Source organism: Epinephelus lanceolatus, chromosome 4 (genome assembly GCF_041903045.1).
Source record: "Epinephelus lanceolatus isolate andai-2023 chromosome 4, ASM4190304v1, whole genome shotgun sequence".
Taxonomy (NCBI): Eukaryota; Metazoa; Chordata; class Actinopteri; order Perciformes; family Serranidae; genus Epinephelus; species Epinephelus lanceolatus.
The window spans coordinates 12972271-12991623 of NC_135737.1; the positions used below are offsets into that span (position 1 = coordinate 12972271).

Below are 19353 nucleotides of genomic sequence, written 5' to 3' on the forward strand. Positions count from 1 at the left end.
GTGCCCTCGCCTTGATTTCTTGTTTTCGCCATGCTAGCGTGCAAATTGCGTATGTGTTGACTGAGCCCCTCTACCAGGTGCGCATTTCTAATAGTCATGCGCTATGGCATCATTTACACACTTGCCCAACTTCTCTTTTTGGAACTTTGGCCGTGTTTGAACTTTTCGCCACTGTCTGGCACTTTCCTTTTGAGGACCTGTTACATGCATCTCACTGTAAAATGAATTGAACCGGTACCTGTTGAGTGAGACCACTAGCTGCCAGTTCAGTCAGATGAATAGATCCATTCCCCCAACGTGAAAATCCACTCTGCATAATTTCTGCCGCTGTTTGCCACAGTCGGGTCTGTGCCGATATGTCAAAAGAAAGGCAAACACTCTTCATATGGTTGCGCTTTTATTTATAATATTATTTTCTTCTTTCCTTTAGTTTCAAACAGAGAAGCATGTGGATATATTTTTAACAAAGTGTTGTTCACACTCCAGACCAATAGGTGGCAGCAGCGGGCGGATCACGCCGTGTCTCTAATGTGAGGAGACAGGCCTGTTTTTTAGTCTTTCCGCTGACTTTTTTCTTTTAAATGCAGATCAAACAACACTTGATTGCAGTGTCATTTATCTTTGTCTGGTGTGAACTCACTTAGGTTTTTGCCTCATTTATTGGCGATCAATGGACAGCCTGGCCATGTTAGCTTAGCTTTTACTATGGATATACAGCATGGCGTGATGAGATATGTGCCCATTTCTCTCAAGTAAAATGTGAACAAGTTTTGTTCAGTCTCACTACAAAAGTGTCTCTTGTATATTAGCGTTCTGTAGATTATCAGAGCCTTTATAGTGTGTGGTTCTGGACTGGTCATTGCTATACATTGCCAGCACCATCACCTATCATCGTATGACCGTGAATGAGGCCCCTGTGTGTGAGGTGTACAAGTCATACTTACCTGGCAGGGGAGATACCATGATCAAGAAGGTGGTTCACCCAGGGCGAGGCTCGGTCACTGCACTCCGATTGAGCTGACCTCTGCGAATTCCCCAAATGTGGGAATCTCGACTGCATAATTTCTGGTAGTGGGGGACTGCGTTCGCGCTCTCCCCTGATGTGCTTGTTTAATGCAACCAACAGCTGTGGCAGCATATGGCACTAGAGAACCGCGTGCATCAAACGCCATTTCACGCTCAATCACAGGCTTTGCCCTTGCCCGTTGTGTCAGTGCAAGTCGGTACCGCATCACTTCACATCTGTGCCACTACTGAAGAAGCAAAAGAAGCTCCTATGATATTGTTATATCCTCACACTCAGTCATTTAGAATAATATGTGGGTTGCAACTGATGCCCCCGCCCACCGTATTAAAAGTGGGGCATTTTTCAGTGAAACGCGTCAAGTCACAGTGGCAGCGGCTCTCCGTTGTTAATATAAAGACAGTCAACGAGTAGAGACAAATCTTAAATTGTTTACTTTAGTTTGCAGATATTTATGATGGATGCACTCTATGTTTTGAAATCTTCTGAAGGTTGACAACATGCCGAAAAAAACACAGCAGATTACGACCAGTCGGCGCGAGAGACCGTGCTGTGACTCCCTCCTTTTCCGCTGACCCATTGGCAGTATCACTTTTCGGCCCGCGTTAACTCCCATAACCTTTTGTAATAAAAGTCTGCGATCGGATGCATATTTGTGTTGCCCATCAGTCATAAAACATCGAACTTCACGTTCACAGTCTGCCGTGTGTTTTTGTAGCGATCGAAATCATATTGAACCCGCGAGCTAGAGTCACAATGAGGAGACTGAGTCTCCCACTTCACTCAGCAGTCAGTATCGCTTCTCGGCCTTTTGGCTAAGATCAAGTGTAGTATCTGTTCTTATCAGTTTAATATCTGATACGTCCCCTACCTGGGGACCATATATTAAATTGCTTTTTGGAACAGGGAGATGGAAAAGGGGCTTGCCCCGTCCACTCCACGCATCGACCTGGTATTGCAGCACTTCCAGAAACGGTGCACCCCCCTCCCTCAACGTGTTGAAAACAGACCACGTAGGACGTGTCTCTAATGTGCCCTCGCCTTGATTTCTTGTTTTCGCCATGCTAGCGTGCAAATTGCGTATGTGTTGACTGAGCCCCTCTACCAGGTGCGCATTTCTAATAGTCATGCGCTATGGCATCATTTACACACTTGCCCAACTTCTCTTTTTGGAACTTTGGCCGTGTTTGAACTTTTCGCCACTGTCTGGCACTTTCCTTTTGAGGACCTGTTACATGCATCTCACTGTAAAATGAATTGAACCGGTACCTGTTGAGTGAGACCACTAGCTGCCAGTTCAGTCAGATGAATAGATCCATTCCCCCAACGTGAAAATCCACTCTGCATAATTTCTGCCGCTGTTTGCCACAGTCGGGTCTGTGCCGATATGTCAAAAGAAAGGCAAACACTCTTCATATGGTTGCGCTTTTATTTATAATATTATTTTCTTCTTTCCTTTAGTTTCAAACAGAGAAGCATGTGGATATATTTTTAACAAAGTGTTGTTCACACTCCAGACCAATAGGTGGCAGCAGCGGGCGGATCACGCCGTGTCTCTAATGTGAGGAGACAGGCCTGTTTTTTAGTCTTTCCGCTGACTTTTTTCTTTTAAATGCAGATCAAACAACACTTGATTGCAGTGTCATTTATCTTTGTCTGGTGTGAACTCACTTAGGTTTTTGCCTCATTTATTGGCGATCAATGGACAGCCTGGCCATGTTAGCTTAGCTTTTACTATGGATATACAGCATGGCGTGATGAGATATGTGCCCATTTCTCTCAAGTAAAATGTGAACAAGTTTTGTTCAGTCTCACTACAAAAGTGTCTCTTGTATATTAGCGTTCTGTAGATTATCAGAGCCTTTATAGTGTGTGGTTCTGGACTGGTCATTGCTATACATTGCCAGCACCATCACCTATCATCGTATGACCGTGAATGAGGCCCCTGTGTGTGAGGTGTACAAGTCATACTTACCTGGCAGGGGAGATACCATGATCAAGAAGGTGGTTCACCCAGGGCGAGGCTCGGTCACTGCACTCCGATTGAGCTGACCTCTGCGAATTCCCCAAATGTGGGAATCTCGACTGCATAATTTCTGGTAGTGGGGGACTGCGTTCGCGCTCTCCCCTGATGTGCTTGTTTAATGCAACCAACAGCTGTGGCAGCATATGGCACTAGAGAACCGCGTGCATCAAACGCCATTTCACGCTCAATCACAGGCTTTGCCCTTGCCCGTTGTGTCAGTGCAAGTCGGTACCGCATCACTTCACATCTGTGCCACTACTGAAGAAGCAAAAGAAGCTCCTATGATATTGTTATATCCTCACACTCAGTCATTTAGAATAATATGTGGGTTGCAACTGATGCCCCCGCCCACCGTATTAAAAGTGGGGCATTTTTCAGTGAAACGCGTCAAGTCACAGTGGCAGCGGCTCTCCGTTGTTAATATAAAGACAGTCAACGAGTAGAGACAAATCTTAAATTGTTTACTTTAGTTTGCAGATATTTATGATGGATGCACTCTATGTTTTGAAATCTTCTGAAGGTTGACAACATGCCGAAAAAAACACAGCAGATTACGACCAGTCGGCGCGAGAGACCGTGCTGTGACTCCCTCCTTTTCCGCTGACCCATTGGCAGTATCACTTTTCGGCCCGCGTTAACTCCCATAACCTTTTGTAATAAAAGTCTGCGATCGGATGCATATTTGTGTTGCCCATCAGTCATAAAACATCGAACTTCACGTTCACAGTCTGCCGTGTGTTTTTGTAGCGATCGAAATCATATTGAACCCGCAAGCTAGAGTCACAATGAGGAGACTGAGTCTCCCACTTCACTCAGCAGTCAGTATCGCTTCTCGGCCTTTTGGCTAAGATCAAGTGTAGTATCTGTTCTTATCAGTTTAATATCTGATACGTCCCCTACCCGGGGACCATATATTAAATTGCTTTTTGGAAGAGGGAGATGGAAAAGGGGCTTGCCCCGTCCACTCCACGCATCGACCTGGTATTGCAGCACTTCCAGAAACGGTGCACCCCCCTCCCTCAACGTGTTGAAAACAGACCACGTAGGACGTGTCTCTAATGTGCCCTCGCCTTGATTTCTTGTTTTCGCCATGCTAGCGTGCAAATTGCGTATGTGTTGACTGAGCCCCTCTACCAGGTGCGCATTTCTAATAGTCATGCGCTATGGCATCATTTACACACTTGCCCAACTTCTCTTTTTGGAACTTTGGCCGTGTTTGAACTTTTCGCCACTGTCTGGCACTTTCCTTTTGAGGACCTGTTACATGCATCTCACTGTAAAATGAATTGAACCGGTACCTGTTGAGTGAGACCACTAGCTGCCAGTTCAGTCAGATGAATAGATCCATTCCCCCAACGTGAAAATCCACTCTGCATAATTTCTGCCGCTGTTTGCCACAGTCGGGTCTGTGCCGATATGTCAAAAGAAAGGCAAACACTCTTCATATGGTTGCGCTTTTATTTATAATATTATTTTCTTCTTTCCTTTAGTTTCAAACAGAGAAGCATGTGGATATATTTTTAACAAAGTGTTGTTCACACTCCAGACCAATAGGTGGCAGCAGCGGGCGGATCACGCCGTGTCTCTAATGTGAGGAGACAGGCCTGTTTTTTAGTCTTTCCGCTGACTTTTTTCTTTTAAATGCAGATCAAACAACACTTGATTGCAGTGTCATTTATCTTTGTCTGGTGTGAACTCACTTAGGTTTTTGCCTCATTTATTGGCGATCAATGGACAGCCTGGCCATGTTAGCTTAGCTTTTACTATGGATATACAGCATGGCGTGATGAGATATGTGCCCATTTCTCTCAAGTAAAATGTGAGCAAGTTTTGTTCAGTCTCACTACAAAAGTGTCTCTTGTATATTAGCGTTCTGTAGATTATCAGAGCCTTTATAGTGTGTGGTTCTGGACTGGTCATTGCTATACATTGCCAGCACCATCACCTATCATCGTATGACCGTGAATGAGGCCCCTGTGTGTGAGGTGTACAAGTCATACTTACCTGGCAGGGGAGATACCATGATCAAGAAGGTGGTTCACCCAGGGCGAGGCTCGGTCACTGCACTCCGATTGAGCTGACCTCTGCGAATTCCCCAAATGTGGGAATCTCGACTGCATAATTTCTGGTAGTGGGGGACTGCGTTCGCGCTCTCCCCTGATGTGCTTGTTTAATGCAACCAACAGCTGTGGCAGCATATGGAACTAGAGAACCGCGTGCATCAAACGCCATTTCACGCTCAATCACAGGCTTTGCCCTTGCCCGTTGTGTCAGTGCAAGTCGGTACCGCATCACTTCACATCTGTGCCACTACTGAAGAAGCAAAACAAGCTCCTATGATATTGTTATATCCTCACACTCAGTCATTTAGAATAATATGTGGGTTGCAACTGATGCCCCCGCCCACCGTATTAAAAGTGGGGCATTTTTCAGTGAAACGCGTCAAGTCACAGTGGCAGCGGCTCTCCGTTGTTAATATAAAGACAGTCAACGAGTAGAGACAAATCTTAAATTGTTTACTTTAGTTTGCAGATATTTATGATGGATGCACTGTATGTTTTGAAATCTTCTGAAGGTTGACAACATGCCGAAAAAAACACAGCAGATTACGACCAGTCGGCGCGAGAGACCGTGCTGTGACTCCCTCCTTTTCCGCTGACCCATTGGCAGTATCACTTTTCGGCCCGCGTTAACTCCCATAACCTTTTGTAATAAAAGTCTGCGATCGGATGCATATTTGTGTTGCCCATCAGTCATAAAACATCGAACTTCACGTTCACAGTCTGCCGTGTGTTTTTGTAGCGATCGAAATCATATTGAACCCGCGAGCTAGAGTCACAATGAGGAGACTGAGTCTCCCACTTCACTCAGCAGTCAGTATCGCTTCTCGGCCTTTTGGCTAAGACTGCGATCGCCTCCAGTTTGTGGAAAACTCTTGCCTGTCTGTGGCATTTGTTTATACACTGTTTGGAGAATATATTACCCTCTTTCTTTGTGGAAATTATTTCAGCTGATATTAATAGTTGAGACACTTACACAAAGGAAGACATTGGCCCAGAGGATTGCTAGCCTGTACTCTGTTCATGAAACATCCAGACCAGGTCAACAGGGAAAAGGCAAGTGTGCTTCTTAATTAGTTATTTATTGAACTGTTTTACCTGTCTTTAGCCATTTTAAGTAGCATTTTACAGTGTTTTAGTGTCTTTCATTTGTAGTGTGTGGTGCCTCCACCATGTCGGGTAACTATGCTGGCATGCGGAGGCACCACAGTGTCCGCTTTATACTCAGTGAGGTTGACGGAAAGCCCATGGTTATGTCAAGGCTTGATTTTTCAAGGAAACTGATTCAGAGAACCCTAAACTTCAAGCCTGATGACATAAACTGTATTGTGACTTTGCCGTCCAACAAAGGATTTGACGTGAGCTTTCATTCTGCAATTGCATTAAGAGATTTCTGGACACGATATGAAAATGAAAAGACCCAGTTTTTTGCTTTCACTGTTGAAAAACTGACTGACAATGCCTCTAAAACGGTTATTGTCAGAATGTTCAATGAGACAGTGAATGCAGACGATATTTGTTTGTGGCTGGGCAGATACTGCACTGTGAAAGGCCAGGCTACCAAGGTGAGAGATGAGGATGGCATCTGGAATTGCGCTTGGAGGATCCCCATTCAGCAATGGCAGGACCCCCAAGGCTTCCAGGGCCTGAAACAGCTACCACCAATGATAGTTCTGGGTAACAACAGGGGCTACATCCATTACCAGGGCCAGCCCAAGCTCTGCCGCAAATGTGGCGAACATGGGCACCTGGCAGAAGCATGCAAGCAGATCATTTGTGGGAAATGTAGAGAAATTGGACACACTTTTCAGGAATGCACCAACAGCAGAAAGTGCAATCTCTGTGGAGAAACTAACCACCTCTTCAGAGACTGCCCCAAGTCTTTTGCCAACAAAGTAAAAGCCACAAAGCAAACAGAAAACGGACAGAATGTTGAACAGTTAACAGAGCTAATTGAAGATGCTGGGCTGGAAAATTCAAATCTCCCGCCAAATCCTGTGATTGGCGAGCAGGGATCAGGTGAGGCGGGAGAAGGGGAGGGGCCTGCAATCGCCCCACCAGTGGAAAGTGTTGAAGAGGATGGGGTGATGCAGGCAGAGGGCAGAACTAGCACCGAACAGGAAACTGATAGCGAGGATGCCACCCTCCCCAATGCCCAGCAGGCCAAGAGGCCTATATCAGAATTGTCCTCTGACTCCCCTGCGGTGACAGAGAAGAAGGGAAGAGCTGGGGACTACTCAGACAGTTCATCTGTGGAGGAACCCAGAGTCTTCCCTTCCGATTCTCCAAATGAGGCCTCTTTCTTAACCATAGCTCTGCAATCAACCCCTAAGGACTCAAAACTCAACGCAACCCTGCGTCAGAGACCAACTCCAAGAGTCCGAAAGGGAAATGGAGTTCACCCCCCTCACTTTTCACCCATAGAAGTGAAGGAAGAACTCCATTCACATGAATGTGATTAACTGTCCTTGTTTTTAATACCTTTTAGCCTTTTAGGATGTCATACTTGTTATTTTTAACCATACTCATGACTCTCACCTTCTCAACTATTAATGTGAGAAGCGTAAAGTCGAGAGTTAGAGCTCAGACTGTTTTATCCTTTCTTAACACTTTTAAGTCAGATGTGTTTTTAATACAGGAGTGTGGCCTACCGTTTTTAAACCACTATAGAGAGTGGGAGGACTTATGGCCAAATCCATCAATCTGGAGCGGATCCAACGCAAATAAAAATGACGGAGTGGCCATTTTAATCAAAAACCCTCTCGTCTTGGTGAAGGGCAGCACTGTGGTGAGAAGCGGTCGGGCACTTTTAGCACACTTGACTTTTATGGGAAAGGATTTTAACGTCTTAAATGTTTATGGTTTTAATGAAAAAAATGACAGGTATGACCTTTTAAAAGACTTGCAGTCCCACATGCTAGGTAGGGCACCTTTAGTTGTAGGGGGAGATCTTAATTGTATTTTAAACAGGAACGATAGGAAAAGAGCAGGAGGAGATTTTAAAATTGACAAAACATCGGTTTTATTACAGGACATATGCAGGGATTTTAAACTCTTGGACTGCTTTAAAACCATGCATCCTAGAGAGGAGGGCTTCACCTGGGTCAGTGGTGATGGCACCAGAGCCTCTCGCATAGATTACATTTTATCCCGTGATTGCCCACCAACCGATGCTAGATTAACACAGGTGTTCTTTTCCGATCACGCAATGCTATCCTGCACCCTATCACTACCTTCTGGTGTGACTTCAGGAAGTGGTCTGTGGAAACTCAACTGCTCCCTTTTAGAAGATAGGGAGTTAGTTAGGCAGTATAGGGAGCAGTACAGTGAGTGGCAGACCCTTCAAGACTTTTACGATACACGTGCACACTGGTGGGAAATGGTTAAGGGACGGACCCAGACTTTCTTTAGACAGGCAGGTAAGAAGAAAAAAGATAGGGACGACAGACGCATGTTGGGACTGCAAAAACGACTCCAGAGATATTTTAACCTAAACCTACAAGGGATGGATTTTAATGAAGAAATAAAACAAGTTAAAACAGAGATGTCGATATTAGCAGAAATCAAAAGCAAAGGTGTCATTTTAAGAAGCAGGGAAAGGGAGATAGAGGAAGGGGAGAAGTGCACAAGATATTTTTTTAAGAAAATTGTAAATAAAGGGGGAAACATTTTAAAACTAAAGACAGAAAATGGGTGCACAGCGGAAACAACAGGAGAAATTAAAACAACTATAGAAACATTTTATAAAGAACTATACAGTGAAAAACCTGTGGAAACGGACACCATAACTGAAGTTTTAAAATTCATTGAACACAGAGTTGAGGACAGTGTGCTTTTAACCCAAGATTTTACACTTTTAGAGTTGAACAAAGGTCTTAAGAGCTTTAAAACAGGAAAGTCACCAGGACAAGACGGGCTTCCCTTGGAATTTTACTTGACTTTTTGGGACATTTTAGCACCTGACTTACTTGCTGTTTTTATGGATTTTGAAAGACTCGACCGACTTCCTGACAGTTTTAGAATAGGGATAGTAACCCTACTCCACAAAGACAAAGACGAGACTGACTTGAAGAACTGGAGACCTATAACGCTTTTAAATCTGGACTGTAAACTTTTTAGCAAACTCTTATCATCTCGAATGACTTTGTTTTTAGATGACTTGATTCACCCGGATCAAGCCTGTGCCATACCGGGGAGGAGGATCACCGACAGCCTCCTACTGATCCGAGACACCATCTGTTATGTGAGAGACAGAAACATCCGGCTAGTAGTTCTAAATTTAGACTTTGAGAAAGCCTTTGATCGGGTCTCGCACCAATACCTTTTCCAGGTACTGCAAAAAATGGGGTTTCCAGAGAGATTTATAGCTTGGGTGGGGTTGCTGTACCGGGGCATTACCAGCAAATTCGTTGTTAATGGGCATCTGACAAAAGCAGTGAATATAAACTGCGGCGTCCGTCAGGGATGTCCGTTATCTGCCCTCCTCTATGTTACTTGTATCGAACCACTGGCACAGATCTTGAGAAGGGACAAACGAATCACTGGGGTTAGAGTACCAGGGAGCGGGGGACTGGACACAAAATGCATTTTATATATGGACGACATTAATATCTTATGCACTGACCTTTTATCTGTCAACAGGACACTTGACTTGACTGACTGGTTTGGACGGGCTTCTGGGTCAAAGCTTAACAGGAGCAAGACCCAAGCCCAGTTTTATGGACCCTGGGAAATGACTGAGATGACAAGACTCCCCCTGACTGTGACCCAGACTGACCAGAGGATACTCGGGGTCAAATTTGATAGGGAGGGGGGAGGGGAAACTAATTGGCCAGACATGGTAGGGAAAGTTAGGCAGAGACTGGGGTACTGGAGACTTAGGGGACTGACGATGGAAGGAAAGGTTTTAATCATCAAAGCAGTGATTTTACCTTTGCTTTTACTTACCAGTTCTGTTTTTATCCCACCTAGAAAAGCAATATTGGACCTTGAGCGTGCCATTTTTTATTTCCTGTGGGGGTCAAAGTGGGAACGACTAAAGAGGGACATCATGAAGAAGCCAAAAGAAAAAGGAGGAAAAGCAGTGCCGGACCTACACTTGTTTTTAGGAAGCAGATACACCACACTTCATATCACAGCCGCTACAGCCCCATCCAGAAACCCCAAGACAGCAGCAATGACACGGTTCTGGATGGGGACCTACCTCAGGAAAATCAAGATTTTAACCAGTGATCTTAAAGTGCCTGTGTCCTTTAACTTACCACCAGCTTATGCTGTTATCCAGTCCTTTCTATGTTGTTTTAATCTTGAGCAGGAGGAGTTGCAAATTTTATCTAACCAACGCTCTCTTATCTCTGTTGTGCAGGAGCGGGAACCAGTGAGTCCAGTGCGCTGGCTCACATTTGGCGAGCCATCATCAGTTTGGCGCAACGTGAACCATTCCGCTCTCCCAAACAGACTCCGGGACCTGTCATGGATGGTGGCTCATGAGATCCTCCCAGTCAGGGCCGTGATGCACTCCCGGGGCATGTCAGCGCACCCAACGTGTCCTCGACCAGGTTGTGGCGCGCCTGAGTCGGTGAGGCACTTGCTCTGGGAGTGCAGTGCTGCCGTAGACCAGTGGGCAACAGCCGACTCCTTAAAATTCCTGTACTTGCCAGCAAGGGAGGTCCTCACAGCACCGTTGGTAATGTATGGGGTGAGCCAAGAACACATTCCAACCTGTGACTTCGCCAAACAGTGGCTCACCCTGGCCGCCATCAAATACGCCATATGGACCTCCAGAAACTTGCTGGCAAGAAAGCACATGCAGATCCCCCCCGCGGCTGCGATCCGAATGGCCGCAGCAATGGTCAAAGAGGCCGAAGCTGCAGGTGGCAGGCCTAGGACGCAGCCACAAAGAAGAATCGCCTCTGTGCCCATTCGGATGAAGGAGTCGGAGCTACACAGGAAAAGGTCAAAGCAGCAGCGGCCTGACTCTCCGGGTGAGGCAGGTGGGAAGGAGCTTCAGGGTGGGGATCTCCTCTGAGCACCAGGACAGGATCCCGAGAGACCAAACTGTTTGGGGGAGCGGAATGAGTTACCCTTGGTAGGGATTCTTTCCGCTCCTGCACTGCAAAGGACAGAAGACATTTTAACTTTTGCACTCCCCTTTACAGACTTTTATTGTGGACACTCGACACATTGGACATTCATTGAAGAAACGCTTTTATGTAAACCTTTAACTTGTGACAATTTTATCTGTAATATTTCTTAAAAGATTTTTTTTTGATCGTTTAAGCTTGTTTTTTTACAGATTACATTATTTATCATTGTTTTGTCACTTTTATAACTTAAAATTGTATGCCTTAAACATGTGAAGGTTTATGTAAAACGTCTGATATAAGTGTCAATAAAAAAATTTTCAAAAGAAAAAAATCTGTTCTTATCAGTTTAATATCTGATACGTCCCCTACCCGGGGACCATATATTAAATTGCTTTTTGGAACAGGGAGATGGAAAAGGGGCTTGCCCCGTCCACTCCACGCATCGACCTGTTATTGCAGCACTTCCAGAAACGGTGCACCCCCCTCCCTCAACGTGTTGAAAACAGACCACGTAGGACGTGTCTCTAATGTGCCCTCGCCTTGATTTCTTGTTTTCGCCATGCTAGCGTGCAAATTGCGTATGTGTTGACTGAGCCCCTCTACCAGGTGCGCATTTCTAATAGTCATGCGCTATGGCATCATTTACACACTTGCCCAACTTCTCTTTTTGGAACTTTGGCCGTGTTTGAACTTTTCGCCACTGTCTGGCACTTTCCTTTTGAGGACCTGTTACATGCATCTCACTGTAAAATGAATTGAACCGGTACCTGTTGAGTGAGACCACTAGCTGCCAGTTCAGTCAGATGAATAGATCCATTCCCCCAACGTGAAAATCCACTCTGCATAATTTCTGCCGCTGTTTGCCACAGTCGGGTCTGTGCCGATATGTCAAAAGAAAGGCAAACACTCTTCATATGGTTGCGCTTTTATTTATAATATTATTTTCTTCTTTCCTTTAGTTTCAAACAGAGAAGCATGTGGATATATTTTTAACAAAGTGTTGTTCACACTCCAGACCAATAGGTGGCAGCAGCGGGCGGATCACGCCGTGTCTCTAATGTGAGGAGACAGGCCTGTTTTTTAGTCTTTCCGCTGACTTTTTTCTTTTAAATGCAGATCAAACAACACTTGATTGCAGTGTCATTTATCTTTGTCTGGTGTGAACTCACTTAGGTTTTTGCCTCATTTATTGGCGATCAATGGACAGCCTGGCCATGTTAGCTTAGCTTTTACTATGGATATACAGCATGGCGTGATGAGATATGTGCCCATTTCTCTCAAGTAAAATGTGAACAAGTTTTGTTCAGTCTCACTACAAAAGTGTCTCTTGTATATTAGCGTCCTGTAGATTATCAGAGCCTTTATAGTGTGTGGTTCTGGACTGGTCATTGCTATACATTGCCAGCACCATCACCTATCATCGTATGACCGTGAATGAGGCCCCTGTGTGTGAGGTGTACAAGTCATACTTACCTGGCAGGGGAGATACCATGATCAAGAAGGTGGTTCACCCAGGGCGAGGCTCGGTCACTGCACTCCGATTGAGCTGACCTCTGCGAATTCCCCAAATGTGGGAATCTCGACTGCATAATTTCTGGTAGTGGGGGACTGCGTTCGCGCTCTCCCCTGATGTGCTTGTTTAATGCAACCAACAGCTGTGGCAGCATATGGCACTAGAGAACCGCGTGCATCAAACGCCATTTCACGCTCAATCACAGGCTTTGCCCTTGCCCGTTGTGTCAGTGCAAGTCGGTACCGCATCACTTCACATCTGTGCCACTACTGAAGAAGCAAAAGAAGCTCCTATGATATTGTTATATCCTCACACTCAGTCATTTAGAATAATATGTGGGTTGCAACTGATGCCCCCGCCCACCGTATTAAAAGTGGGGCATTTTTCAGTGAAACGCGTCAAGTCACAGTGGCAGCGGCTCTCCGTTGTTAATATAAAGACAGTCAACGAGTAGAGACAAATCTTAAATTGTTTACTTTAGTTTGCAGATATTTATGATGGATGCACTCTATGTTTTGAAATCTTCTGAAGGTTGACAACATGCCGAAAAAAACACAGCAGATTACGACCAGTCGGCGCGAGAGACCGTGCTGTGACTCCCTCCTTTTCCGCTGACCCATTGGCAGTATCACTTTTCGGCCCGCGTTAACTCCCATAACCTTTTGTAATAAAAGTCTGCGATCGGATGCATATTTGTGTTGCCCATCAGTCATAAAACATCGAACTTCACGTTCACAGTCTGCCGTGTGTTTTTGTAGCGATCGAAATCATATTGAACCCGCGAGCTAGAGTCACAATGAGGAGACTGAGTCTCCCACTTCACTCAGCAGTCAGTATCGCTTCTCGGCCTTTTGGCTAAGATCAAGTGTAGTATCTGTTCTTATCAGTTTAATATCTGATACGTCCCCTACCCGGGGACCATATATTAAATTGCTTTTTGGAACAGGGAGATGGAAAAGGGGCTTGCCCCGTCCACTCCACGCATCGACCTGTTATTGCAGCACTTCCAGAAACGGTGCACCCCCCTCTCTCAACGTGTTGAAAACAGACCACGTAGGACGTGTCTCTAATGTGCCCTCGCCTTGATTTCTTGTTTTCGCCATGCTAGCGTGCAAATTGCGTATGTGTTGACTGAGCCCCTCTACCAGGTGCGCATTTCTAATAGTCATGCGCTATGGCATGATTTACACACTTGCCCAACTTCTCTTTTTGGAACTTTGGCCGTGTTTGAACTTTTCGCCACTGTCTGGCACTTTCCTTTTGAGGACCTGTTACATGCATCTCACTGTAAAATGAATTGAACCGGTACCTGTTGAGTGAGACCACTAGCTGCCAGTTCAGTCAGATGAATAGATCCATTCCCCCAACGTGAAAATCCACTCTGCATAATTTCTGCCGCTGTTTGCCACAGTCGGGTCTGTGCCGATATGTCAAAAGAAAGGCAAACACTCTTCATATGGTTGCGCTTTTATTTATAATATTATTTTCTTCTTTCCTTTAGTTTCAAACAGAGAAGCATGTGGATATATTTTTAACAAAGTGTTGTTCACACTCCAGACCAATAGGTGGCAGCAGCGGGCGGATCACGCCGTGTCTCTAATGTGAGGAGACAGGCCTGTTTTTTAGTCTTTCCGCTGACTTTTTTCTTTTAAATGCAGATCAAACAACACTTGATTGCAGTGTCATTTATCTTTGTCTGGTGTGAACTCACTTAGTTTTTTGCCTCTTTATTGGCGATCAATGGACAGCCTGGCCATGTTAGCTTAGCTTTTACTATGGATATACAGCATGGCGTGATGAGATATGTGCCCATTTCTCTCAAGTAAAATGTGAACAAGTTTTGTTCAGTCTCACTACAAAAGTGTCTCTTGTATATTAGCGTCCTGTAGATTATCAGAGCCTTTATAGTGTGTGGTTCTGGACTGGTCATTGCTATACATTGCCAGCACCATCACCTATCATCGTATGACCATGAATGAGGCTCCTGTGTGTGAGGTGTACAAGTCATACTTACCTGGCAGGGGAGATACCATGATCAAGAAGGTGGTTCACCCAGGGCGAGGCTCGGTCACTGCACTCCGATTGAGCTGACCTCTGCGAATTCCCCAAATGTGGGAATCTCGACTGCATAATTTCTGGTAGTGGGGGACTGCGTTCGCGCTCTCCCCTGATGTGCTTGTTTAATGCAACCAACAGCTGTGGCAGCATATGGCACTAGAGAACCGCGTGCATCAAACGCCATTTCACGCTCAATCACAGGCTTTGCCCTTGCCCGTTGTGTCAGTGCAAGTCGGTACCGCATCACTTCACATCTGTGCCACTACTGAAGAAGCAAAAGAAGCTCCTATGATATTGTTATATCCTCACACTCAGTCATTTAGAATAATATGTGGGTTGCAACTGATGCCCCCGCCCACCGTATTAAAAGTGGGGCATTTTTCAGTGAAACGCGTCAAGTCACAGTGGCAGCGGCTCTCCGTTGTTAATATAAAGACAGTCAACGAGTAGAGACAAATCTTAAATTGTTTACTTTAGTTTGCAGATATTTATGATGGATGCACTGTATGTTTTGAAATCTTCTGAAGGTTGACAACATGCCGAAAAAAACACAGCAGATTACGACCAGTCGGCGCGAGAGACCGTGCTGTGACTCCCTCCTTTTCCGCTGACCCATTGGCAGTATCACTTTTCGGCCCGCGTTAACTCCCATAACCTTTTGTAATAAAAGTCTGCGATCGGATGCATATTTGTGTTGCCCATCAGTCATAAAACATCGAACTTCACGTTCACAGTCTGCCGTGTGTTTTTGTAGCGATCGAAATCATATTGAACCCGCGAGCTAGAGTCACAATGAGGAGACTGAGTCTCCCACTTCACTCAGCAGTCAGTATCGCTTCTCGGCCTTTTGGCTAAGATCAAGTGTAGTATCTGTTCTTATCAGTTTAATATCCGATACGTCCCCTACCCGGGGACCATATATTAAATTGCTTTTTGGAACAGGGAGATGGAAAAGGGGCTTGCCCCGTCCACTCCACGCATCGACCTGTTATTGCAGCACTTCCAGAAACGGTGCACCCCCCTCCCTCAACGTGTTGAAAACAGACCACGTAGGACGTGTCTCTAATGTGCCCTCGCCTTGATTTCTTGTTTTCGCCATGCTAGCGTGCAAATTGCGTATGTGTTGACTGAGCCCCTCTACCAGGTGCGCATTTCTAATAGTCATGCGCTATGGCATGATTTACACACTTGCCCAACTTCTCTTTTTGGAACTTTGGCCGTGTTTGAACTTTTCGCCACTGTCTGGCACTTTCCTTTTGAGGACCTGTTACATGCATCTCACTGTAAAATGAATTGAACCGGTACCTGTTGAGTGAGACCACTAGCTGCCAGTTCAGTCAGATGAATAGATCCATTCCCCCAACGTGAAAATCCACTCTGCATAATTTCTGCCGCTGTTTGCCACAGTCGGGTCTGTGCCGATATGTCAAAAGAAAGGCAAACACTCTTCATATGGTTGCGCTTTTATTTATAATATTATTTTCTTCTTTCCTTTAGTTTCAAACAGAGAAGCATGTGGATATATTTTTAACAAAGTGTTGTTCACACTCCAGACCAATAGGTGGCAGCAGCGGGCGGATCACGCCGTGTCTCTAATGTGAGGAGACAGGCCTGTTTTTTAGTCTTTCCGCTGACTTTTTTCTTTTAAATGCAGATCAAACAACACTTGATTGCAGTGTCATTTATCTTTGTCTGGTGTGAACTCACTTAGTTTTTTGCCTCTTTATTGGCGATCAATGGACAGCCTGGCCATGTTAGCTTAGCTTTTACTATGGATATACAGCATGGCGTGATGAGATATGTGCCCATTTCTCTCAAGTAAAATGTGAACAAGTTTTGTTCAGTCTCACTACAAAAGTGTCTCTTGTATATTAGCGTCCTGTAGATTATCAGAGCCTTTATAGTGTGTGGTTCTGGACTGGTCATTGCTATACATTGCCAGCACCATCACCTATCATCGTATGACCGTGAATGAGGCCCCTGTGTGTGAGGTGTACAAGTCATACTTACCTGGCAGGGGAGATACCATGATCAAGAAGGTGGTTCACCCAGGGCGAGGCTCGGTCACTGCACTCCGATTGAGCTGACCTCTGCGAATTCCCCAAATGTGGGAATCTCGACTGCATAATTTCTGGTAGTGGGGGACTGCGTTCGCGCTCTCCCCTGATGTGCTTGTTTAATGCAACCAACAGCTGTGGCAGCATATGGCACTAGAGAACCGTGTGCATCAAACGCCATTTCACGCTCAATCACAGGCTTTGCCCTTGCCCGTTGTGTCAGTGCAAGTCGGTACCGCATCACTTCACATCTGTGCCACTACTGAAGAAGCAAAAGAAGCTCCTATGATATTGTTATATCCTCACACTCAGTCATTTAGAATAATATGTGGGTTGCAACTGATGCCCCCGCCCACCGTATTAAAAGTGGGGCATTTTTCAGTGAAACGCGTCAAGTCACAGTGGCAGCGGCTCTCCGTTGTTAATATAAAGACAGTCAACGAGTAGAGACAAATCTTAAATTGTTTACTTTAGTTTGCAGATATTTATGATGGATGCACTGTATGTTTTGAAATCTTCTGAAGGTTGACAACATGCCGAAAAAAACACAGCAGATTACGACCAGTCGGCGCGAGAGACCGTGCTGTGACTCCCTCCTTTTCCGCTGACCCATTGGCAGTATCACTTTTCGGCCCGCGTTAACTCCCATAACCTTTTGTAATAAAAGTCTGCGATCGGATGCATATTTGTGTTGCCCATCAGTCATAAAACATCGAACTTCACGTTCACAGTCTGCCGTGTGTTTTTGTAGCGATCGAAATCATATTGAACCCGCGAGCTAGAGTCACAATGAGGAGACTGAGTCTCCCACTTCACTCAGCAGTCAGTATCGCTTCTCGGCCTTTTGGCTAAGATCAAGTGTAGTATCTGTTCTTATCAGTTTAATATCCGATACGTCCCCTACCCGGGGACCATATATTAAATTGCTTTTTGGAACAGGGAGATGGAAAAGGGGCTTGCCCCGTCCACTCCACGCATCAACCTGTTATTGCAGCACTTCCAGAAACGGTGCACCCCCCTCCCTCAACGTGTTGAAAACAGACCACGTAGGACGTGTCTCTAATGTGCCCTCGCCTTGATTTCTTGTTTTCGCCATGCTAGCGTGCAAATTGCGTATGTGTTGACTGAGCCCCTCTACCAGGTGCGCATTTCTAATAGTCATGCGCTATGGCATCATTTACACACTTGCCCAACTTCTCTTTTTGGAACTTTGGCCGTGTTTGAACTTTTCGCCACTGTCTGGCACTTTCCTTTTGAGGACCTGTTACATGCATCTCACTGTAAAATGAATTGAACCGGTACCTGTTGAGTGAGACCACTAGCTGCCAGTTCAGTCAGATGAATAGATCCATTCCCCCAACGTGAAAATCCACTCTGCATAATTTCTGCCGCTGTTTGCCACAGTCGGGTCTGTGCCGATATGTCAAAAGAAAGGCAAACACTCTTCATATGGTTGCGCTTTTATTTATAATATTATTTTCTTCTTTCCTTTAGTTTCAAACAGAGAAGCATGTGGATATATTTTTAACAAAGTGTTGTTCACACTCCAGACCAATAGGTGGCAGCAGCGGGCGGATCACGCCGTGTCTCTAATGTGAGGAGACAGGCCTGTTTTTTAGTCTTTCCGCTGACTTTTTTCTTTTAAATGCAGATCAAACAACACTTGATTGCAGTGTCATTTATCTTTGTCTGGTGTGAACTCACTTAGTTTTTTGCCTCATTTATTGGCGATCAATGGACAGCCTGGCCATGTTAGCTTAGCTTTTACTATGGATATACAGCATGGCGTGATGAGATATGTGCCCATTTCTCTCAAGTAAAATGTGAACAAGTTTTGTTCAGTCTCACTACAAAAGTGTCTCTTGTATATTAGCGTCCTGTAGATTATCAGAGCCTTTATAGTGTGTGGTTCTGGACTGGTCATTGCTATACATTGCCAGCACCATCACCTATCATCGTATGACCGTGAATGAGGCCCCTGTGTGTGAGGTGTACAAGTCATACTTACCTGGCAGGGGAGATACCATGATCAAGAAGGTGGTTCACCCAGGGCGAGGCTTGGTCACTGCACTCCGATTGAGCTGACCTCTGCGAATTCCCCAAATGTGGGAATCTCGACTGCATAATTTCTGGTAGTGGGGGACTGCGTTCGCGCTCTCCCCTGATGTGCTTGTTTAATGCAACCAACAGCTGTGGCAGCATATGGCACTAGAGAACCGCGTGCATCAAACGCCATTTCACGCTCAATCACAGGCTTTGCCCTTGCCCGTTGTGTCAGTGCAAGTCGGTACCGCATCACTTCACATCTGTGCCACTACTGAAGAAGCAAAACAAGCTCCTATGATATTGTTATATCCTCACACTCAGTCATTTAGAATAATATGTGGGTTGCAACTGATGCCCCCGCCCACCGTATTAAAAGTGGGGCATTTTTCAGTGAAACGCGTCAAGTCACAGTGGCAGCGGCTCTCCGTTGTTAATATAAAGACAGTCAACGAGTAGAGACAAATCTTAAATTGTTTACTTTAG

At 45.3% G+C, this 19353-nt stretch overlaps 12 non-coding genes and 2 pseudogenes across 12 annotated transcripts; all 14 read left to right on the forward strand.

The window, feature by feature from the left end:
* The first annotated feature begins 936 nt into the window (after positions 1 to 936).
* On the forward strand, positions 937 to 1100 carry LOC144462959 (U1 spliceosomal RNA). Its single transcript, XR_013491102.1, has one exon. It is a non-coding gene; the product is annotated as a U1 spliceosomal RNA (small nuclear RNA).
* Positions 1101 to 1819: 719 nt separating this feature from the next.
* LOC144463162 (U2 spliceosomal RNA) lies at positions 1820 to 2010 on the forward strand. The gene has a single exon (XR_013491302.1). It is a non-coding gene; the product is annotated as a U2 spliceosomal RNA (small nuclear RNA).
* A 981-nt stretch (positions 2011 to 2991) lies between these two features.
* On the forward strand, positions 2992 to 3155 carry LOC144462960 (U1 spliceosomal RNA). The gene has a single exon (XR_013491103.1). It is a non-coding gene; the product is annotated as a U1 spliceosomal RNA (small nuclear RNA).
* Positions 3156 to 3874: 719 nt separating this feature from the next.
* Positions 3875 to 4065, forward strand: LOC144463261 (U2 spliceosomal RNA). The gene has a single exon (XR_013491402.1). It is a non-coding gene; the product is annotated as a U2 spliceosomal RNA (small nuclear RNA).
* A 981-nt stretch (positions 4066 to 5046) lies between these two features.
* LOC144462961 (U1 spliceosomal RNA) lies at positions 5047 to 5210 on the forward strand. The gene has a single exon (XR_013491104.1). It is a non-coding gene; the product is annotated as a U1 spliceosomal RNA (small nuclear RNA).
* Positions 5211 to 6594: 1384 nt separating this feature from the next.
* Positions 6595 to 11138, forward strand: LOC144462825 (uncharacterized; annotated as a pseudogene).
* A 363-nt stretch (positions 11139 to 11501) lies between these two features.
* Positions 11502 to 11680, forward strand: LOC144462911 (U2 spliceosomal RNA; annotated as a pseudogene).
* Positions 11681 to 12661: 981 nt separating this feature from the next.
* On the forward strand, positions 12662 to 12825 carry LOC144462962 (U1 spliceosomal RNA). The gene has a single exon (XR_013491105.1). It is a non-coding gene; the product is annotated as a U1 spliceosomal RNA (small nuclear RNA).
* Positions 12826 to 13544: 719 nt separating this feature from the next.
* On the forward strand, positions 13545 to 13735 carry LOC144463290 (U2 spliceosomal RNA). The gene has a single exon (XR_013491431.1). It is a non-coding gene; the product is annotated as a U2 spliceosomal RNA (small nuclear RNA).
* A 980-nt stretch (positions 13736 to 14715) lies between these two features.
* Positions 14716 to 14879, forward strand: LOC144462963 (U1 spliceosomal RNA). Its single transcript, XR_013491106.1, has one exon. It is a non-coding gene; the product is annotated as a U1 spliceosomal RNA (small nuclear RNA).
* A 719-nt stretch (positions 14880 to 15598) lies between these two features.
* On the forward strand, positions 15599 to 15789 carry LOC144463385 (U2 spliceosomal RNA). The gene has a single exon (XR_013491526.1). It is a non-coding gene; the product is annotated as a U2 spliceosomal RNA (small nuclear RNA).
* A 980-nt stretch (positions 15790 to 16769) lies between these two features.
* LOC144462964 (U1 spliceosomal RNA) lies at positions 16770 to 16933 on the forward strand. The gene has a single exon (XR_013491107.1). It is a non-coding gene; the product is annotated as a U1 spliceosomal RNA (small nuclear RNA).
* A 719-nt stretch (positions 16934 to 17652) lies between these two features.
* LOC144462885 (U2 spliceosomal RNA) lies at positions 17653 to 17843 on the forward strand. Its single transcript, XR_013491049.1, has one exon. It is a non-coding gene; the product is annotated as a U2 spliceosomal RNA (small nuclear RNA).
* Positions 17844 to 18824: 981 nt separating this feature from the next.
* On the forward strand, positions 18825 to 18988 carry LOC144463015 (U1 spliceosomal RNA). Its single transcript, XR_013491157.1, has one exon. It is a non-coding gene; the product is annotated as a U1 spliceosomal RNA (small nuclear RNA).
* Positions 18989 to 19353: the final 365 nt, after the last annotated feature.